Source organism: Bufo bufo, chromosome 4 (assembly GCF_905171765.1).
Source record: "Bufo bufo chromosome 4, aBufBuf1.1, whole genome shotgun sequence".
Classification (NCBI taxonomy): domain Eukaryota; kingdom Metazoa; phylum Chordata; class Amphibia; order Anura; family Bufonidae; genus Bufo; species Bufo bufo.
This window is the reverse complement of record NC_053392.1, coordinates 222378741-222392614: the sequence shown is the minus strand read 5'-3', so window position 1 is coordinate 222392614 and position 13874 is coordinate 222378741.

Here is a 13874-nt window from a genome sequence, read left to right as displayed (position 1 = left end):
TTTTTTATTTACGCCATATTCTGACCCCCATAACTTTTTTTATAGTTATGTCTACTGAGCTGTGTGTGGGACAATCTGTAGTTTTATTTGATACCATTTTGGAGTGTATTTGACTTTTTGATCACATTTTATTACTTTTTTTAGGGTAAGTGAAGCGGTGGTGCCCATAATGTTTATATTTTTTTTATTGTTTATGTATTTATTTTTTATTCTAGGGAAAGTGGGGTGATTTAAGTTTTTGTATTTTTTATATAATTTTTAACTTCTTTTAGCCCCTCCGGGAGGCTACAATTATCAGCAGTTAGATTTATTTTTGCTTATACATAGTACTACAGTATACGCTGAATTTGCTGTTATCCCATGTTGGCCTGCCACCTTCAGAGAGTCAGGATATTAGAATTAAAGACCAGCTTCCTCGAACACTGCACATGGGAGCCAGTCTTAATGTGGAAGCACGTGCTTCCGGCCTTTCCGTCATCTAGATGCTGTGGTCGTGCTTGACCACGGCATCTAAGGCTACTTTCACACTAGTGTTAATGTTTCCGATATTGAGATCCGTCATAGGGTCTCAATACCAGAAAAAAACGCTTCCGTTTTGTCCCGATTCATTGTCAATGGGGACAAAATGTAACTGAACAGAACGGAATGCTCCAAAATGCATTCCGTTCCATTCTCATACCGGAGAGAAAAACGCAGCATGTTGTGGTTTGCTTTCCGTCCTGGGATGCGGAGCAAGACGGATCCGTCGTGACCCACAATGCAAGTCAATGGGAACGGATCCATTTTGTCTGACACAATAGAAAACGGATCCGTCCCCCATTGACTTTCAATGGAGTTCATGACAGATCCGTCTTGGCTGTGTTACAGATAATACAACCGGATCCGTTCATAACGGATGCAGATGGTTGTATTATCAGTAACAGAAGCGTTTTTGCTGAACCCTGCCGGATCCAGCAAAAATGCTAGTGTGAAAGTAGCCTAAAGAGTTAAGTGCCTGGACTCTACATTATTGCTGGTCAGACAACCACTTTAATTACATTATTATCATAAATAGAATGAATGTCCTATAGCTAAGCTTTTTGTAACAGAGATTGGAAAGAAGAGGAGTGTAGCTACCATGGAAGCAGGGGAAGCGGCTGCTATGGGGCCCAACCTCAGGAAGGGGGCCAGGAGGATGACAAATGGATTTATTTTCAGGGCCCTGGGAGAGGTGAGTATGGTGCTCCTAGTCCTAGCACTGGTACTACTCACCGTTCCATGCTCTTCTTCTCTAAGCGCCAGGCAGTTCCAGTTACGCCACTATGAAAGAAGTAGTAGCTGTGCAAGAAAAAATAATGAAGAAGACATTAGAAAGCATTGTTGTTTCCTTGATAGGATTTGGTGGGCTGCTTTTGGTACTTACCCCTGTGAGGTTGCACAGGCTGCATATATGGTATATTCAACTTAGATCTGGAAGGTCAGCTTCTGCTAGTCCTAAAGACCCTGACTTATTAGGCTACTTTCACACTAGCATTTTTTGCAGATCCGTCATGGATCAGAAAAAACGCTTCAGTTACAATAATACAACCGTCTGCATCCGTCATAAACGGATCCGGTTGTATAATGTCTTATATAGCCAAGATGGATCCGTCATATGAACACCATTTAAAGTCAATGGGGGTCGGATTCATTTTCTATTGTGTCAGAGAAAACGGATCCGTCCCCATTGACTTACATTGTGTGCCAGGACGGATCCGTCTTGCTCCGCACCACATCGCGGACAGAAAAACTCTGCTTGCAGCGTTATTCTGTCCGCGATGAGGACGCAACCAAACGGAACAGAATGCATTTTGGAGCATTCAGTTTCGTTCGGTTCAGTTTTGTCCCCATTGACAATGAATGGGGACAAAACTAAAGCGTTTTTTCAACTATTGAGATTCTATGATGGATCTCAATAGCGGAATTGAAAACGCTAGTGTGAAAGTAGCCTTAGCGATACATTATTGTGTCAGAGTGTGGGCCCACAGGAGGATATTCTGGTACTTTTGTGGGCTGAATAGGATGGTGTCTATCTACAGATGTCATTGCTTCTATGGTAGCTTAAACATAACAAACACTTCTGTGTGAATAATAGGTGCTGCTAATATATTGCCGCATTACAATGATTTATAGTCATGACGACTTTTTTAAGAATGTTATTAACTGTAACTTAGTTACACACATTCATCAATCCAAAGCAAAGTATAAGCACAATCTCTATGACATAAAACTGTCCAGATAATAATTATCCTTGCAGAACTATTCCTGTGTAACACAAAACCTATGTCTGTCTGAAGAGAAGATGCTTTCATAATTCATGACTTGTAAAAAAAAGAAAAATACAAAAATACAAGGAGCAGTACAAATAGAAAAGCCAAAACTAAAATATCAGTATCAAATATCCTTTGCCTTCAAGGCGGCATTATCTCAAGCAAAATATCTAGTTTAGAAGGTACTGTAGTTAAGATAGGTTTCAAATATATTTAAGAACTTGCTACAGTTCTGTACAGGTAATCCTAGAGTCATCATGATGCTGATATCAGAGCTTACTGGAGCCATGCAATCTTTTGCTGCATTTTTTGAATGGGACGGCTTAGTTGTAATTACACTGCTCACCACTGCAATGGCAATGGGGAGAATGTAAACATTGAAGAGAAGGCAGCACTCGTATGAGCAGTCTCTTCAAACAGCTGATCAGTGGGGGTGCATGGAATCAGATCCCCACCAGTCTCATATTGATGACCTATCCTGAGGATAGAAAAAGTGGAAGGCCACAGCAGCATATCCAAAATCCTTCTTTATTTCAATCGATCACCGCATAACAGCAGCATAAAAATAGCAGCAACGTTTCGGCTAGGAATAGCCTTTGTCAAGCAGAAGGATTTTGGATATGCTGCTGTGGCCTTCCACTTTTTCTACATACCCTTGGATCACTCTGGATCTGTGATCTCTTGCCCAGCTGCTGCATGATTTCCATTATCGCTCTACACTAGCCGTTTGCTGTGCTGCTCCTGAACATCTTTCTTTTTGCGCTATCCTAAGGATAGGTCATCAATATAAAAAGCAGACAACCCCTTTAACCCTAATGTTTTAGTAATGCTACAGTTTACTGTTTTCTCAATAATTTTCAGTATCCTCTCCACCAAAAAACAAATTCAATTATTTTCTAACACGTTCAGTCTCTGTGTGAAGAAGATCTGTAGAAAACATTACACTAACTGCAAAGAAAAAAGCACCCGGTGACCCACATAAATCTCTTCTGAACATTGCAGAATATCAAAGTATTTGAAAAATCTACCAGACAGTAAACAGAATGTGCTCAACTTCCTATTATAGCAGCCATGCTTGAAGAAAGAAACATTTGAATAAGCTAATACTAATGTTACATGATGTCTATAGACCAGATATCAGATGATATTACACAATAAAACAGCCTGGGCCTCATATATCAAATATGCTTTAGAGAACACATGGCCTTGCTGCCTATAGCTACAAGTTAGTAATACAGCCCTAAATTTTTTAATTGTACTGGAAAAGAAAAAATGCTCATCGGTTTATAAATATATTCCTGTTAGTATATCTGAGGACACAGAAGAACTCTGATGTATTGCGGAAATTGAATGGGGTGTCGCTGGAGGGGGACATGTGGCTGGTCACGTGTGATGTTGAGGCCCTTTACACGTCAATATGCCACGACCACGGGATCAGAGCTGGCCAATACTTTTTACGTATGGCAGACTTAGATCCAGACATTATTGTGTTTGTAACGGAGCTTCTGGACTTTATTTTGAGACACAATTATTTTACATTTAAGGACCGCCTCTTCCTGCAGCTCCGGGGAATAGCGATGGGGTCGACATGTGCGACCTCTTATGCCAACCTGTTCCTCGGACTGTGGGAAAGAGACATAGTCCAGAACCTCCCTGACTATGGCTCTGTGGTCTCGTGGTCGCGGTATATCGACGATGTTCTTTTCATCTGGCAGGGCACGGAGAGCCGGCTCTTGTCCTTCCTCCAGCAACTCAATAACAACACCCTCAATATTAGGCTTACATGGAATTACAGCCAGGACAGGATGGAATTCCTGGACATTCTCATCTCCAGGGAGAGTGACGGCCGGGTCTCCACGGACCTATTCAGAAAGCCCACCTCCACCAATACCTTGCTATATATGCAAAATCTGCACACTACCCGCAGACAGTGAGGGCCATTCCGGTGGGGCAATTCTTGCGTCTCCGACGTGTTTTCTCCAGCGATCAGAAATTTGAGACACAGTCTGGGGAGTTGTCTAGGAGGTTTCGTAATAGGGCTTATAACCAGGCTGACATTAAGAGGGGCTATATACGGGCCAAGTCTGCTAATAGGGATTCCCTCCTAACCAGTAGTAGATCTAAGATTGACAATACCTGTTGCCGTTTTATTACCCCTTTCAACATGCAGTGGCGCAAAATACATGAAATACTAACAAAACACTGGCCAATACTGCTCTCGGATAGTGACTGTAATGGATCTCCTGGCACCCCGACTGGGTACCTCCGTTGATAAATGCTCCCAGTGCCTCCCGAGGACTCCAAGCACTCCGCTCGACACCGATACCACCACACGAACCAGGAACAGAAACAGCTCTTACAAGAGCTAGGAGTAATAGCCAGGGGAGTATACACATATAGCAATCCCCACACACATGAGACGAGGCTCTATGTTGAGTGTAAAACAGGAACTCTTTATTGAGGGCTACCCGCCTGTATTTATGCAGGTCCCCACCTGGTGGACACTCCCCTAGGGGACCAGATGGAAGACTGTGACACAGGACAGATATGCAGCAATTCAGGATACACAGACACAATACATCATGGTTTCCTCCTCTCTGCCCTGGAGACACCCGAGGAGTAATTCAATTATCTCTCAGGACAAAGGGAAATCGCCAATACACATGTGGGGACAACAGGACAGAAATCACCAATAAAGCATACAATGTCACAACCCTTACAGTTAACACAGACATTTAACATTTTCCCAGATAGCTCAAGTCTGAGTGCATATTATTAGGTGAATGGCACTCAGACTACACGAATACAATAAAATTAGCTATGTGGGTACCCTCACATAACATACAATACAATTCCAAAGACAGATGGTTCTGTCACACACCTCAAAACCCCAGATATCCCCATAATGTATACATCCATGGATAGCTCTGATCTGGGTGAACAACATATCCAAAAATCACTCAGATCCGAGCAAGGGTTCCCGAATTCCATGGAAGTCACATTTGGCCGACCACAAGCATGGCTTTCCTGCCCAAAACAGTTCCACAGATTTAAGCTGTGCGGCCGGTCTGTCTTCTCCTTTAAAGTTAGTATGGGCCATAATCCTGAGGCAGGAGGCTGGTAAACAGGCCCCTCCAAAACCCAGTGGCAAGGTTATTTTCGCCACACATCTCCCCCTCCCAGGGAAGACTAACCAGGTACCTGACCTCACGCCGGTCGGTACCTGAGTTAGTCTGGCAGCCCACCCACAACCAAATACTGGACCTGTTGAATTTGGTAGCCTGTCTCTGTCCAGTGAGTCCACCAAGGTTATATTGGTAGCTGGTACTCCTGGTCTCTGTGTTGCTCCCTGGCTTGGAGTGGAGGTTGCTTTGTGGGCAGGGATCATCGGTACTCTGCCCTGGTGCCAGCGCTACCACGGAAGAAGCCTGGTTGGAGTCTGGTTGTTGGAGGGGGAGACCGACTGTCTCCCCTTTGGCTAAACAGCCCTGTTGCTGGGGGACAGGACCGACTGTCCCTACCCCCTGTGCTGTAAGTGCAGAGACCACGGTCCCATCTGCACTGTTGTGGGGCTTACTGTCTCCCCCTGGTGCGTTAAGCTGCCGCTGGGGAGAGGGGGTAACGAGCTCCTCTCCCATACATACTTCCAGCCGCTGGGGAGGGCAACCGACCGTCTCCGCTCCCAATACAGTGTCCTGCTGCTGGGGAAAGGAGACTGGGCTCTCTATTCCCTGCTGGACACTCTGTCACTGGGGGACAGGACCGACTGTCTCTGCCCCCTGTAACTCCGCCTGCCGCTGGGGAATGGAGACTGGGCTCCCAATTCCCAATAAATCACATTGCCGCTGGGGGACAGGACCGACTGTCTCTGCCCCCTGTAACTCAGCCGGCCACTGGGGAATGGAGACTGGGCTCCCAATTCCCTGCAGGACCAGTGGAGAGACCTCGGTCCCATCTCCACCCACACCCTGGGGTTCTTCCCAGAAAAACTCCACAATATCTTCCCAGCTGAAGAGGTCTGGGTCTGTCACTCTGCTCTCCTGCTGAGCCTTCTCACTGGAGTGGAACAGCTGCTGGTAGCCCTGTTACAGCTCCATCTCCCGGGTCACCAGGTGGACCAGGTCCTGCTCAATCTCATGAGTGTCGTCCCAGTCATACCTGCTCTCCCGCCACTCAAAGAGGTCCCTGAACCGGGCTTGTGTAGGGCTCCCAAACTCCAGCTCTGAAAAAGTCTCCCATAACAAGCCAGGACCATCAAACTCCTCTCCCTCTGGATTGTCATGCTCAGCTGTCCTGGGTAGGTACTGTGCCCCATACCACCAGAGCGTGTGGTAGGCATCTTCCAGCCACAGCTCCTGCCATGCTAGGAGTTCCAATTCCTTTACCATTCCTCCCGGGGCTGCTCTCCCAGGAAGGGCATCCGCAGGGCTACTCGCTTCTGCAACCGCTGGTCTTCCGTGGGGAGTCTCTCGTCCCGCATATACTCCACAATACCCAGTACCTGGTACCAGATGCCTTTGCAGACTGCATCTCGGTCATCCATGACACCCTCATCGTACTCTACTGCTGCTTCCATTCTGGTGCTGTCAGGGTCGCTGTACTAGGACATGCGTTGCCCTCAAATTGTAAAGTCCATGGAATGGTGTCTCCTGTAGCTGTCCTTCTGGCTGTGGGTACGATCCCGCTGCTTGCCACCAATGTAACGGATCTCCTGGCACCCCGACTGGGTACCTCCGTTGATAAATGCTCCCAGTGCCTCCCGAGGACTCCAAGCACTCCGCTCGACACCGATACCACCACACAAACCAGGAACATAAACAGCTCTTACAAGAGCTAGGAGTAATAGCCAGGGGAGTATACACGTATAGCAATCCCCACACACATGAGACGAGGCTCTATGTTGAGTGTAAAACAGGAACTCTTTATTGAGGGCTACCCGCCTGTATTTATGCAGGTCCCCACCTGGTGGACACTCCCCTAGGGGACCAGATGGAAGACTGTGACACAGGACAGATATGCAGCAATTCAGGATACACAGACACAATACATCATGGTTTCCTCCTCTCTGCCCTGGAGACACCCGAGGAGTAATTCAATTATCTCTCAGGTCAAAGGGAAATCGCCAATACACATGTGGGGACAACAGGACAGAAATCACCATTTAAACATACAATGTCACAACCCTTACAGTAAACACAGACATTTAACATATCCCCAGATAGCTCAAGTCTGAGTGCATATTATTAGGTGAATGGCACTCAGACTACACGAATACAATAAAATTAGCTATCTGGGTACCCTCACATAACATACAATACAATTTCAAAGACAGATGGTTCTGTCACACACCTCAAAACCCCAGATATCCCCATAATGTATACATCCATGGATAGCTCTGATCTGGGTGAACAACATATCCAAAAATCACTCAGATCCGAGCAAGGGTTCCCGAATTCCATGGAAGTCACATTCGGCCGACCACAAGCATGGCTTTCCTGCCCAAAACAGCTCCACAGATTTAAGCTGTGCGGCCAGTCTGTCTTCTCCTTTTAAGTTAGTATGGGCCATAATCCTGAGGCAGGAGGCTGGTAAACAGGCCCCTCCAAAACCCAGTGGCGAGGTTATTTTCGCCACAGTGACTTGCGGGCAACCCTTCAGGACTATCCCCAAGTGACATGGCGACGTTCTAAAAATCTAGATGACTTACTTACCAGCAGCCACTATGTATCTCCATCGCCATCATACATTTTTGGCAGTAAGGGGCCTAAGTAGGGTTCCTATCCGTGCAATAACTGTCAGGCATGCAGGTATACGGTCCGGTCCTCTACATTTGGGGACTCCGAGGGCAGACGTGAATACCACATTGTGCAACATATCACATGCAGGACTGCCTCTGTGATATATTTGATCACCTGCCCTTGTAAGTGCCTGTATGTTGGGATGACCACCAGGGAGTTGCATGTTAGGATTTTCGAACACGCGAGTAAAATTTGGCAGGCTGCCGCCACTACACAGGATGATGTGAGCCAGTTTCAACCCATAGCCCTACATTTTAGAGATCACCACAGAGGGGGACCCTCGTGGGTTACAATGCATGGGGATTGATAGGGTGTTCTTGGGTTGCCGTGGACGGGACATCAAGAAGCGCCTTCTGCAGTTGGAGACCAAGTGGATTGTTCTGCTTAAGAGTGAGATCCCTAAAGGTCTCAACGAGATGGTTAGCTTCAGGTCTTTTCTATAAATCGTGCTTTTTATCTTAATATGTGTTAGTTGTTTTTATCATGTATTCATTGATATTATTTGTATTTTCTTAGTATACTTGATGGCTGCGATGGTGTGGTCCTTTTGGAGGCTTTCTTTGTGTCGTGTTGCAGAGCAGAATATGCCTTATAGAATTACGGATATCGACTGTCTACCAACATTATAATATTCATATCACAGCATGAGAATTAGTTGTTGTATTCTGTTCTTCGTGTTCTCTGTGTGGGTTGATCCGTGCGGCCATATCAGTGGGTGGCTATATGGCTTTAATGTATGTTATTATTTGTTTTGGCTGTGTGGCTATTGTGCTTATGGCCTCACTGCACAGTGCACTTTATATGAGTTCATAATTTTTATGATCATTAGATTGTTTTACCTTTTATTGATCATTATTATGCATTAATATTTATTATTATTACTTTTTTTGCACATATGCATGTATATGAATTAACGAGATTGTTTTTTCACATGAATTCACATAAGGATATGGGGGGGATAACTTCTTCCCTTTGATGCGTTAGCATCCATATCCCTATTTTTTAGTTGAGAGTGATATATATATACAGTACAGACCAAAAGTTTGGACACACCTTCTCATTCAAAGAGTTTTCTTTATTTTCATGACTATGAAGGCATCAAAACTATGAATTTACACATGTGGAATTATATACATAGCAAACAAGTGTGAAACAACAGAAAATATGTCATATTTTAGGTTCTTCAAAGTAGTCACCTTTTGCTTTGATTACTGCTTTGCACACTCTTGATGAGCTTCAAGAGGTAGTCCCCTGAAATGCTCTTCCAACAGTCTTGAAGGAGTTCCCAGAGATGCTTAGCACTTGTTGGCCCTTTTGCCTTCACTCTGCAGTCCAGCTCACCCCAAACCATCTCGATTGGGTTCAGGTCCGGTGACTGTGGAGGCCAGGTCATCTGGCGCAGCACCCCATCAATCTCCTTCATGGTCAAATAGCCCTTACTTTCAAAGTTTTCCCAATTTTTCGGCTGACTGACTGACCTTCATTTCTTAAAGTAATGATGGCCACTCGTTTTTCTTTACTTAGCTGCTTTTTTCTTGCCATAATACAAATTCTAACAGTCTATTCAGTAAGACTATCAGCTGTGTATCCACCTGACTTCTCCTCAACGCAACTGATGGTCCCAACCCCAATTATAAGGCAAGAAATCCTACTTATTAAACCTGACAGGGCACACCTGTGAAGTGAAAACCATTTCACGGGACTACCCTCTTGAAGCTCATCAAGAGAATGCCAAGAGTGTGCAAAGCAGTAATCAAAGAAAAAGGTGGCTACTTTGAAGAACCTAGAATATGACATATTTTCAGTTGTTTCACACTTGTTTGTTATGTATATAATTCCACATGTGTTAATTCATAGTTTTGATGCCTTCAGTGTGAATCTACAATTTTCATAGTCATGAAAATAAAGAAAACTCTTTGAATGAGAAGGTGTGTCCAAACTTTTGGTCTGTACTGTATATTTATTCTCCAGTATTATTTATTCACTTTTGTCAAAATCATGATTATTATATTATATGTTCACTACTGTCACATTGCTTAAATTATATATTTTCACGTATTTATTATTTTTCATACTTTTTTGGTTTAGGGCCATGTCCTCACTCACGGTCTAGGTTATTATAATTATCATGACTTATGCCCAGTATGGGATCACCGCAGGGATTTATCATTTGTGAATGTGCTTCTACAGCATATGTAGTCAAATTACAATATTATACTGTAGTGTTTTTTGCCATAGCAACAATAGGGGAAGACTCATAGGGTTACATATATACTCCCAAGGGTGAAGGTGATAGGGGCACTATAAAATGTTGCTTTCTCTATATATATTACCCTGATATGTTGTACGATCGTGTTAATTACCAATATTTTGATCCCTGTTTCCTCTATATACTGTTCTTTATATATCGTCATCCATTTATTGTCCTTCACATATTGTCTCCACCTGGCATATGCACATCGCTTTGGTGCGCTGTTCGGGCGGCATTGTAGAGACGCTCCTATACCTGGCTATCTGTGGGCCGGCTGGCGTGCGCCCACGTGTCATGTGATCGGACCCGCATATCATGGGTAATATATGTTTTGTTGCTATGCTCAGTTAACTGTCATTTTTTTATTGTCCACACTTGGCACACTTGCCTCTGCTTGTATTTACAGCTCACAGGCTATTTGCATATTTCATGCGACTATCCTTGGCCCCTGGGCGGGCTTGTCTGCCATGTGTGGTTTTATCTTGCATTTTATTTATTTACTTTTTCTTTGCATGCAGCATACATATGAGTATATGTTACGTTGAGTGAACCTACAGTTCTCACTTTATTTCATGCTGGTGTATACCCAGGACTGTGACCTCCTTCTCCTTGTCAGCTGGGTGTTTGGGAGGGAGGTTGCATATGACCTCCTTACATGAGGTCTCCCCCTCTCCTGTACCCTTGTGCCTTATGTCTTATATATTGTTTGTTATTTGATCATGTCTTAATAAATTACATATATTTTATATGTGCGTCTCTCCCATCTTTCTTTGGGGTTATTGGTTCTGTTCTTGCTTTGGCACAGAAGAACTAGTTACAGCTATAGTGCAAAATAGCCAGATCAGTTTATTTTGGTCACATTAAAGTGTCCAAACCCAAAGGCATGGACATTGATTAATTAGGCCAGTGATGGCGAACCTTTTAGAGACCGAGTGCCCAAACTGCAACCCAAAGCCCACTTATTTATCGCAAAGTGTCATCATGGCAATGTAACCTGAATACTACAGTGCAATATGGTATTTCGGCCTGTGCTGATGAATGGGAGGAAAAGTCTACGGCATATTGGTACACCATAGACTTTTTCCAGGGTACGGGTGCCAATAGAGAGGTCTCTGAGTGCCACCTCTGGCACCCGTGCCATCGGTTCGCCACCACTGATTGGTTCGGTGAACCATCTGATTTTCCCATACTCCTTGTTACATGCCCCTATTTAATATTTTGCACAAGATCATGCTGCTGTGAATGGGCTGGCATTGATGTTGGTGGACTACAATAACCTTCGCCAAGCAGGCTACCTGCCTTTATTATCATCTTTATTTTGTGTCTCTGTAATACCTTTGGTACAAAAAGCAATGTTGGGAATGGACTGAGAGAACTCTGATAATGGCAGTGTAAGGGCCCTTTTACATTGCCCACTGCAGAGCCATGATGAGCGCAGATTGATGATAAAAAACCCGATCAGTCATGGGTGTCCCCTAGAGGATAAGTGTCATGGGAGAAGCCCACTAGGTCAGGCCGATGAGTGTATGGGAGGTGAAAGGCAAATACATTTTATATTTATAGGGGGTGGACTTTGGATCCAAGTTCCAAAGTCGATTCGCTCAAAAGTTCATTTTAATGCTGTACGGAGACCCTTCTCCATATAGCATAAAAAATCTAGCATTAAAATGTATGGCCTCCAGTGAGGTGAAATTTGTTATCACCGAAGATTCACGAGACTTAGGTGAATAACTTCGGCATGCGATTTTTTTTTTTTTTTTGTGGTTCAATCTCTTTTTTATTGAAGCATTTTAACAATAAAGCTTTACAAACATTTGTAAGTCATGGAGTGATCTGAATCAAGACACTTCTCCAGTGTTGTATGAGTACACAATAACACAATAAAAAAAAAAGTATAATGCCATACATTGCATGTATATGGAGGAAAAAAACTTCCCGTTACCATGCATATCTATCTACTTATACAATTTTGTGATATAGGGACTTTGATATCTATCAGGATATGTATATGCATCAAAGTATTCCAAATAAGCGAGAGGTGAGTTAATCAACCCCCATCAGGTATGACATATGATAATAAATCAAATCTAAACAAACCTATTACACGTAACAGAGCAAATGAGTGTAAAGGACTGGTAGCATGTATATATATTTGCTGTTAACGTCCGAACACAACAACCTACACGTGACATGGGGGGGACAACACAGAAGGGACACATGGGAGAAGGGGGGATAGGGGAAGGGTGTATCCGTAGGACGTGCTATCTATCAAACAGCTCATGATGTGTCTGAGGGTAAGGTACCAGAAGCTACCCAGGTTGAGAACGCCACTGAAGAGCGAAAGAGGTGCCAGGGGTCCCATATCCTAAAGAAGGCCTGTGAGGTTTTTCGATCCGTGGCGCCCATTTCCTCCATGTGCACCAGGGAGTCAAGAGCAACAACCCATTGGGACCTCTCCAAGCTCTCGGCCGATCTCCACTTGTGTGGGATTATTTGTTTTACGGCTAGAACAAACAATCGCAGGAACCCTTTTTTGACCTGAGCCACGCGCCCTGGGAAAATTGATAGTAGGGCTATGGAAGGTGAAGCATCCACATTCGTTCTATATATATGATTGTGCTGGGCGAACACCTCATCCCATAGGTGTGCAACCCCCGGACATTCCCACCAGATATGCAACATGGAGCCCACACCCGATGAGCACCTCCAACATGTGGTGGGTACTGCCGGATAGAACTGGTGAAGTTTAACCGGGGTCCTGTACCACCTAGTCAACACTTTATAGTTCAGTTCTTGCAGATTGCAAGATATTGTCAGAGCATGTGAGAAAAGCAAAAACCTTTTCCACTGGTCGATGGTGTACGAGGAACCCAGTTCAGCCTCCCAATCCGTCATAAATTTAAGCTTGGTGCAGATGGGATCCAAAGCAGAGCCCCCCAACTCCTCGGTGTTCAGCATAGCATATAGCAGTGAAATGGCATGTCTGGGTACACTGCCCGTTATACATAATTTCTCAAAGTCAGATAACCCACGGCGAGTCTGCAAGTCAGGCAGCAGGGAGGAGACAAAGCTACGGAGCTGAAAATATAAGAACCATTGCCCAGGAGCCGAAGGAATGATATGTGAAATAGTGTTCAATGGAATGATGCCCTGTTGGTTGCTAATATCTCGTATCCTAACAGGCTCAACGTTGTGGGGGCCTAAGGACAGGATGTTCTTAAGACCTTGTGGTAGGTCCGGATGATCAGATAATGTAGTTAGAGGGCCTGGTATGTGTGCCAGGCGGAGCTTAATTGCGAATCTAAACCATGTCCTGGCAAGAGAATAAATAAGCTGATTGGATTTGCACTGGGGTAGCTTATAAAAAGCCGATTTTGATAACCAAAATATTCCAGTCGCCAAGTTGGGGGCCTCCTCAAGTTCTAGTTCAACCCATAACTTTGACGCACGATTATTGTGTAAGTCTAGAATACAGTTCATGATCGCAGCTCTATAGTAGGTGAGAAGATTGGGAAGACCCACCCCTCCAGCCCCTTT